At 26.2% G+C, this 8,347-nt stretch overlaps 1 long non-coding RNA gene across 1 annotated transcript; it reads left to right on the forward strand.

Annotated features, from left to right (window-relative positions):
* The first annotated feature begins 3,059 nt into the window (after positions 1 to 3,059).
* LOC131647764 (uncharacterized) lies at positions 3,060 to 5,905 on the forward strand. The gene is made up of 2 exons (XR_009297948.1): positions 3,060 to 3,273; positions 5,643 to 5,905. It is a non-coding gene; the product is annotated as an uncharacterized LOC131647764 (long non-coding RNA).
* The last annotated feature ends 2,442 nt before the right edge of the window (positions 5,906 to 8,347 follow it).

Here is an 8,347-nt window from a genome sequence, read left to right on the forward strand (position 1 = left end):
CACTATCACCATCCAAAAAGGCCCATTGTCTTTTATTACTCCTACATATATCCGACTCCTCATTTTGTTGTCCATATAAAGTTTTACCATCCACAACCAAACCCTTTCCCCTTCCCGCAAACACCTCCCCTCTGCCAACTTGTAAAATTTCCGGTTTATTCTCCTTTTTTTTCTGCATTCCTCCATGCTTCCTCCTACCTACTATATTGCAATCAGCCAAGCATTTGACCTTTAATAATTTATTTCCTTTGGCAGCATCCATATGATTCAAACTACACTGCACACCGGAAATGAATGCAGTTGAAAATGTTACTTCAAAAAATCGAGAGAGAAACAAAATTCATCTACACATTAACCGATTAAAGAAATCTTTAAAATCGAAAAAAAAAACCTGTTCCGTTGATTTGCCAATGATTTCCATGGTTCCAAGAAATGGTGGATTTGAAAAGAAAATAGAAGTTACCTGTTGAAGATTCGAGATGCGTAAAGATGATGAGAGGAAGACATGGTAATTGATGTATGAATTTATTGACAATGTGTTTTGAGAAGAGAGAAGCAGTTATTGATCGCATGCGATTAGGGCAACACACGCTACAAAAACGCGTTTACCACTAATCCTAAGCCACGCGCGTGATTCGTGTTTTATTTACCACTTGTATGATTCATAATGCAAACATGTTCTTATTCATGCGAAAAAACATATTTTTATTAACTAAAAAAATATTTTTATATAAAAAATTGTGGTCACTACAATGGTGATTTTTTTTAAGTGGAAAGAGGAAAAGAAAAAATTTTGTTTAAAAAATAAAGTTCCACTAAATGATGGTTTTTATATATCAACAAGAGAGAGACAGGCAAAAGAGAGATTTGCAAGACATGGTAATAAATGAGATAGTGTGCCCGAGCTTTGTTTTCACCCTTAACCTTGTTTGATTCTGATATGTACTTTCTTTTTCTTTTTTCTATTTTTTATATATAAAAATTATTGAATAAAATGAAAAATTAAAACTAGCTAGTAAAAATGAAAAATAAAATATTTTTTGTTTTTTTAATGAATTGACGATTTTCAGTAGGTGGATCGAGGAGTAAGTGTTATCAGAGGCTTTTCCCAAGTTGTACGCTAAGGCAACATATTTGTTCATGTAAGTAGCAAATGCTGGTCGTTGGGAGAACAATATTTTGACTTGGGATGTGCACGATTGCTTTAGTAATGAGGATGGAGACGACATGCCTCTTGTTCAGTTCTTAAAAGAACTGATTTCGCATTATGAAATGGTTCAGGATGTGCAGGATGTCTTCGTGTGGGCCGTTAACGAATATGCCATTTTTTCGGTCAAATCTTGTGCTTTGGCACTAAGGAAAAGAGAGGATGGTTCTGCTGTGGGAGATGTGGTGCTGAAGAAGTTGAATTTTCATGTGGAATCTAGAGGCTCCTTCAAAAGTAAAGTTTTTGTGTGGAAACTTGTTTTGGATGGAAACCCGACGAGACAACAATTGAAGTAGAGAGGGATTTTGGTTTCTGATATTGATTGCTGCTGTGTTTTCTGTTTTAGATGGAGGAGGATTCCAATCATCTGATCGTTTCGTGTCCCATTCTGTTGAAAATTTGGGAGAAAGTTGGAGCTTGGATTGGTGATTCGATTTCGTTGACAAACCTTAAGTTAAGAAATTTCCTTTCTTTTTTTGACATAATTAAGGTTTTAGACGAAAGATTAACTTTTGGTGTTATTTGGGTTGTGGTCGTTTGAAATATTTGGATTACGAGGAACACAATTTTCTTTAGGGAAAGCATTTTCAAATTTGGCGAATGTGTAAGTTCTATTGTGTTATCCTCTTGGAAGTGGTTTAGAGCAATTAATGTTTAATCTCTGTCCTGTATTTTTATTTTTGGAACATTTTACCTCTATCGTTTATAAAGAGGTAATTGTTCGATTGTATCCTTCTATTTTGTGATTAATACGATTACCAATTGAAAAAAAAAAGATTGTATAGTTCATGTCATCTTATCCCACTAAATCTATTATTGATATCTATCAATGAATGTTAATATATATATATATATATATATATATATATATATATATATATATATATATATATATATATATATATATATATATATATATATATATATTAGAATATATTTTAGTGTTGAAAACTTACTCCAAATCTTAATCATTGATAATCAGTAATCTAATGGCCTAATGGCTTAAATTAATTTTTTATATAAAAAAATATTTTCAAAAATAATTAAATTAAATGATCAATTAAAACCGTTAGATTAATAAAAATCAATGGTTAAGATTTAGAGTAAGTTTTCTAGACTTACTGTTGGAGTAAATATATCTCTTCTCATATATATATATATATATATATATATATATATATATATATATATATATATATATATATATATATATATATATATATATATATATATATATATATTATCATTTTAAAAGTATGGTTAAAAATAAAATATATATTTCAAAATTATAAATAATCATTAGTGGTTTAGCGTTAACTAATACATGATATATTATATTTTATTACTTTTTATATTTATTTGGGAAAAAAGAAATTGCACTGACAGTGTAAAGTATTTTTACACTTTCAACCAATGAGAGACATGTATTAGAATAAATCTAATTTTAAATTTGAAAAAACTGAAATTACGGCAAATTAAAACATTTTGATTAGATATATGTGTAAAACTGTTTTACACTAAGAGGACACTATCTTTAAACTCTTTATTTATTCATTTACTTCAATCGAAAAAATAATAAATATTACATGTAAATTATTTATTAATTACTTTATGAAATTTTTCCAATTGAACTGGTGGTATAATTTGTAAGCGGCGAGCAGTTAAAAACGGAAGGAATTGATTGAATAATTCAACATTATTATATGTCAAGAATTAGGTCCGTAGCTATAGCTGGATTAATGGAACGGTTAGAAATTGTGATAATAAGAAATATAGCAACATTATAAATAGTAACTATTCCATATCTCTGAAACTGAGCCACAACTTGAACCACCATGGCCAAAACCCCAAAACCAGATCTCTAACAACAGTAGTTCAAATTCATTTTAACACGTTTGTATGGTGATGGAATTTTGATCAATATGTTACATGAATCATTTCTATAAACTTTATTTCTCTCTTCTAACAAGGTACACTGTTGTGTAAACTTTATTTCTTCTTTCCATAGGTTTTTGTCAACAAGGATGATATGGTCCGAGAGGTGTTTATTTTCGACGGCAGGAAAGGTTATTTATCTTGATGTCTCTGCACATGTTATTTAAGTAGTAATTTAAATTACACACTTATAATGTGTCTTATAATGTGTTGTATATATGTTTCGAATGTCATTATTTCACAATTTCAAATTTCAAATTTCTTCTTTCATTTTTCTCTATTAACATCTCTCTATATTACACTTAAAGACATTAAAATGGTTTCTTTTAACTTTAGAAGTTTGATTCATACAAATTAATAAAAAATTGTTTTCATTTTTATTTTAATACAATATAACAAACTATTTGTAAAAACATCAAATAAATAACTTCATCAACAACCTTTAGGTTCATTACAGCAGTATTAAGGATTTAAATGAATCGATTTCTATAGAGTTGTCATTATTACTGTTTTTGTTTTTTATGCAATTACAGAAAGAATAAACTTTATTTCTTTTTTCTATGGTCCGGGAGATGTTCATTTTCGACGGCAGGACTTTGACAAAAGGTTATGTATCTTGTTATCTATCTACATTTTATTTCTCCCTTTTTTTTTCTTATTAAGTATTTTGTTTTCTCTACTTACTCTATACTCCTTCATTTCTTAACTTATTAATCTAAGAATTCCAGAAGTTTGCCAATTTAAAAGAATAAAGATCCTACCTAGGACATCTCTCTCCACATAAGACATTAAAATACTTTTCTTTTAAGAAGTTTGATTCATACAAATTAATAAAGATTATTTTTCATTTTTATTTTAATATAATATAACAAACTATGTGTGAAAACATGAAACAAATAACTTTATCAACAATCTTTAGGTTGATTACAAAGATATTAAGGACTTATATTGAAGCATGAAATGAAATAAAAAGTCATGAGTAAAAGAAGCAACATCTATAACTAAAGAAATAACCGAACTATTTCCATAGAAAAATATATTATTAGGGGACAAAATTCAATAGAGTCAATAAATCCAATAATATCGTTGAAAAATGGTACCATCATTGATATTATAGTTGTTATGATCAAAAAATAAAATTTTCAAACCAATCTAAAGTTGTTGATTTTTAATGGAAAGAATATGCCAATGATTGAAATTTTAATGTCTTTGTTGATAAAATCATTATTTGGAATCTTTTGGGTGGAGTTCTTTTGATAGTAAATAAATAGACTGGGATAAAACTTTGAAACACAACTAGATGGATAATGATTGCCTATATTGAGTAGTCCTAAAGGATTACAGGAATTGAAATTTGTTAGTAGGTTTGCAGGAATGTTCTTAGTAATATATTCCTAGAAACCTACTAATCAATTTTAATTTTTGCTTCTATAACCCTTTATAACTAATTCATATAGCCAATGTGGCGATAATTATTAATTTAGTTGGAGCTTTCTAATTTCTCCCAATCCCATTTAATAACTATTGAAAGAATTACCACTAAAAAAATTCGAATAACTAGATTTTATTAATCAGGACATTGAAATTTCAATCCCTAGGTCTCATCATTAAAAATTAATCAACATTTTTACATTGTTTTAGAGATTTTGTCTTGTGATATAATAACAAGGGTAATATTAACGCCTATACCATTTTCCAATGATATCATTGGATTAATTGGGGCTATTGAATTTTGTAATTTAACTCTGTATTTTCCAATGAATTATATATTTAAAAGCGAACACCCAATTGGATTTGTCTCCACATTCTTATTTAAGATTGGAATTGAAACTTGGTGTACATTGTTATGTGAATGCTATATCTATGATGCCTTAAAAAGATTGAATTACTTATTATGCCTGACACCTAATCCGTAAGTTGCTTGATTCATTTTAGTCGCCTCTAGTTATGAAAAGTAAATGCATTATAGCTTTAAGCCGTTTTGTTTGGTTGTGGCATTAGTTTTACAGCGGCATTAGGTTTCGGCAGCATGCTTTTGCCATATATATATATATATATATATATATATATATATATATATATATATATATAAGATTTGACCCGCCATGAGCCTTTACCAGTCGATGCAGATCAATTACCTGCTATGGTTACAGGGAATAAAACACCGTTCAAACTTCTTCCATATGGGGTGATAATACAATAAAACCTTTTTTTATTGGTCGATTATGTTCTTTTGGGTAAAATAGGTATTAAAAATGTTAACCCTACTAATTATTTTTCTATACTGCTGTCTATTGCATCTTTTAGTTTCAATGTTAAATGTTTCATATCATGTGCTCATATGCAATGTATCTATTCATTTTCCAACAAACTTAAGCATCTTTTCTAATAATTTCTATTTCTTAGTTTCATTTTCAATATTGTTCCTGATTATTTTTTCTTTTCAGTGTTGTTTTCGATTCCGTTCTCATTATGCTAACTCACGTTATCTTTAGTGCAGGTTGTAGCAAGCATCATTTATACAATTTGTTTGAAATAACCATATAGCTCCTGTCATGAACGCAATTTGGCGATGGATTCCCTTGTTAGCAAGACCTTCTTTTTCGTGTCAGTCACCGTGTGTCTTCTGCAGTGATTAGATTATTTGCGATGTGAAGATATTGTTATCCTTACATTTTTGAAATGTGAATTTGCATTATCTATTCACCATGTCGGTAAATACACCATGTATTTGATATAATGATCTATCTATTTTTAAGAATACATGTGGTCCTCCGTTACTATATTCTTTCTATTTGGTAAAAATGTGTTATGCTTTTTTTTATAATTTTATTTAAATAAATCTGAAGGATTAAACATGGGGTTGTAAAGATGTTTGCTTTGGACTTTATCAATCATTCTTTTATTTGAAGAATAGGGCTACTTTGAGTTTTAGTAGAAGTAAAATTGGTGTATATTTCAAATTTCATACGTTGATGCGCTGATGCAACTATTATAAAAGCTTGCAACTATTATAAAAGCTTTTTGAGGATGTTATAAGTAGTAATATGAAAGCGTTTTCTAGGATGTTATTAGCAATGTTGTTGATTAGTTTTATGTTTTTTTTTTATGTACAAATCATCTATACTTTTTATTGGAATTCTTAATTCTCATAAATATATAAATTCACCTACTATACAATTTTTTTATAACTTTCATGTTTAAATTACTAATGTAAACTAAAATACTTATACGGCATTCAATTATAATTGATAAGAACACAGTAGATAGATTTATTTATTTATTAGAATGATCAATTTATCTATTTAAATCTATTTAGATATCACATTTGAAATGATAAAAAAAAATCATTTGGCATGTTTTGATTTAGTTAGAATTGTATCGATATATAACCTTTTGACAGTAAGTAGTAAAAAATGAAGGTAGTGTCAAATTTTTTAATATACACCAATGTAGAGTTAGAATTAGAAATTAGTTACAGAAAAAATTTGGATTATAAATAGTTATTTATTATAAATAATAAATAATAGTTTTAAATTTTTTACTTATATAATCGTTAACAAAATCCGACACTCACAAATAGAGTTTATTGTTATTTTAATTTTTACATTAATTGTATTGTATGAATTCATACTTATATAATTATTGATAATAATTAATAAAAAATAGTGTTTAAAATTATTAATATGACATTAATGATAAAGTAAGAATTTAAAAAGATAGATAATTATTCATGATAGATAGGGAGAAATAGAGTTTTTTTTTTTTTTTTTTTTTGCGTTAAATCATAGAGTTTTAATTTAAATAAATAAATAACCATTGGTATAAATAGTAAAAAAATATTCTAAATTTATTTATATGACATTAATTTTAAGATATGATATGAATTGATAGATAATAATTGACTTTTAATAATGAATAATAAAATTACAATTTTTTAATATGCATTAATTAAATAACAACGATTAATTTATTACATGAAAATGTAGACAAGTATATTAGGAAATTTTGAGAAATAAATTAAATCAAAAAATTAACATAATTCACTATAATTAATTTTTGAATGAAACAAATTTTTAATATGAGACTAAGTAATAAGTTATAAGAAATGAAGTAATAAGTAATGATTTTTGTTTTTCATGGGAAACATTATAATATTTTTAAATAAGCATTTAATTACATATTATCAAATTAGAATATTTTAATTAAATAAATTGAAGTCTTCTAATTACTCATTATTGTCATCTTTTTGAATTGATGATATTAAACTAAAAAGGTAATAACCGAAATAAGTAAAGAATAATCAATTAATTTGTTCTATTATAATATCAGTAATTTTTTAACATCAAACATCATAAGAGTCATTTATTAATTGTGGTATTAAATATTTTAAAGGCTAATTTAGTTTTTTTTTATTTTAGTGAATGAGATAGTATTATTTTAATATTTGTTTGTTATAAATATTTTTATGAACAAGAAAAAGAATTATTGATATAAATATTTTTATAAATGGGAAAAGTGTGTTGTTGATATGAATATTTTAGTTTTTTACCTAAGTGAATGAGATAATATAATTTTACTATTTTTTTATTATAAATATTTTTATGAACAGGAAAAAACTTATTGATATAAATATTTTTATAAATGAAAAAAATGTATTGTTGATACAAATATTTTTATAAACAGTGTATTTTTAAAACAATTATTTTTATAAACCCAAAAAAATGTATGGTTAATACAAATGTTTTTTTAAAAAAAAAAAGTGTATTGTTGATAAATTTTTCAATATTTTTTATAAATGACAAAAATTAGATTGTTAGTATAACAATTTTAAGTGTTGATTCATATATTTTTATAAACGGAAAAAAAACTTTATTGTAAATATTAGGAATGAGAATGTCCAATATTTGGGCATGATACAATAGCATTCGTCTCCATACTTGAAGTTTAAAAAAAATACCCTTACCCAAATCCAAACTTGAAATCGGCATAACATATGCCTTATTTTAAAGTTTAAACATAAATATACTTAAATGTAACACAGAAAAATATGTTATTTTTTAATTGAGCAGTGCTATTTCTAGCGCATAGCAAATCTCACGAATTTTTACGAATATATGCCTAATAGATACTACTTCATATATTTTTAACAGTCCGTGTCGAATCATTGTCACGTGACTCTTTGATTGTGGGATTCTCTTGTTC

The sequence above is a fragment of the Vicia villosa genome, linkage group LG2, assembly GCF_029867415.1.
Source record: "Vicia villosa cultivar HV-30 ecotype Madison, WI linkage group LG2, Vvil1.0, whole genome shotgun sequence".
NCBI classification, from domain to species: domain Eukaryota; kingdom Viridiplantae; phylum Streptophyta; class Magnoliopsida; order Fabales; family Fabaceae; genus Vicia; species Vicia villosa.